Below are 1,952 nucleotides of genomic sequence, written 5' to 3'. Positions count from 1 at the left end.
ATGAAAAGAAAAGAAATGTCAAACTGTTTTTAAAGTGTAGATTTGATAGGATGCTTCTTTCTTCCGACTTGTTGCCAACACTTGCTTTTAATTCCCATCTAACAGAGAATAATAAAAACAGACCTGAAAAAATATCAATGAATGGAAAAATTCTGCTCATTTTTAAAAGTTGGCACATTTTTCACCTCATCCTCTCACCCGCAATGCCCACTCCTCCCCCCCACCTCCACTTACCATTACTCTTAATAACTTTAACGACGTTTTGTTCATATTTGTTCCCAATTATATCTTTCTTTGTATTTCTGTTTGTTATTTTCGTTTTTTTTTGTTTACGTTTTTTGGGGCACTACTTCTATAATACTACCACTTCATAATAAAACATGTGCAGTCATCTTACCCCCTCCCCATCTTCTCTGTCACTGTCATTTCTCTAGCATCAAGTAGCATCATTTACTGTCATCATGTCTCCAGCTGTCTCCAGCAAATGCTGAATTACAAGGATGTTGTTGTTGTTTATATTTCCAGTCACTTATTTACTGTGTTTCTAGGAAGTTATCTTCTACTGCTATTTGGGGTGGGGTGGGGAGAAGCAATTATCTTATGCTACGAGACAGTGGCTATCTTCTACTGCTACAAGGCTGCTGTAAGTTTTATTTTTCTTCCTTTCTTTCTGTGATGGCGCAGCTGTTATCTTCTGCTTCAGAGCAGAAGTAACCTTCTGTTGCTATGGGACAGCATTTATCTTGTATAATGGCTGCAGAACTTACCTTTTGCTGTTAAGGACCAGCAGTTACATTTTACTGTTCTACTTGGAGCAACAGTTACCTTCTACAGCTGTGAGGCATCAGTTATATTCCACTGCTAAGAGGCAGCAATTATCTTCTGCTGGAAAAGGAGAGAGAGAAATATGTAACATATGCAATTTTAATTTATATTAATGAAAGAAACAAATTAAAGGATGAAAGCAAATTTTTAATGAAAAAGTACCCAAATAAAACAGCAACAACAACAAATACAAAACTATTATCTCTTAGTTTATTGCATGACGTGTGAAATCCAAAGAAATGGAACATTGATAAATACAACTTCAATAATAATCTATTAATATATATGCGTATGTATGACATGTGTGTCTGAGAGACCTATGTATGAATGTCTGCTCAAGACCAGGTATTATAGACCACTGAAAGAGTATCTTTTCCTTTTGGTATATCTCATGCAGTCCTAATATACATATATATACAGGATTGTGTGTGTGTTCATATATGTATATGATATATATATATGTACATATATATGTACGTATGTATGTGTGTGTATGTATTTCTCCAGGCATCTGAACTTGTAAATGATGTAAATTCCTACTATTCGTGATATCCTTTAATGTAGAAAGGATGTATCATCAGTTTACTGTGATACCCCCTCCCCCAAGTATCCAACAGATATTTCTCTCCTCCCTGCAAATTTATAGTTATACATACATACATACATACATACATAATATATGTATATATGTGTGTGCATTTGCGTATATATGTACATCCATAAACCAGTAAGTCCCTTGGTTTTTTAATAGGCAAATTATTTATATGGGTAATGAAAATAACAGCTGATAACAGAGGCAAAATATAAAGAATAACTAACCCCTTCTTTTTGACTCCCTTCCTCTCTCTCTCTCTCTCCCTCCCTCTCGCACACAAACTCCCTCTCTCACATAAACTCCCTCTCTCTCTCTCTCTCTTTTTGTTTTGTAATACAACAAATTAACAACAAAGTGATGCATTTTGGAAAACTCTGTATTGACAATGTCCAAAGTTCCACGACTAGAACATTCTCTGTGACCTGGGCTTTTTTTTTTTTCCCAATGGTGGAGTTCTTTCTCTCCAGAAGAATTACCTGATATTAAGACTTGCTTAAGCATCTCTTGCAAGTAAGACTTCTTCAATGGACCA

Source organism: Octopus bimaculoides, chromosome 10 (assembly GCF_001194135.2).
Source record: "Octopus bimaculoides isolate UCB-OBI-ISO-001 chromosome 10, ASM119413v2, whole genome shotgun sequence".
Taxonomy (NCBI): Eukaryota; Metazoa; Mollusca; class Cephalopoda; order Octopoda; family Octopodidae; genus Octopus; species Octopus bimaculoides.
This window is presented reverse-complemented; position numbering follows the sequence as displayed.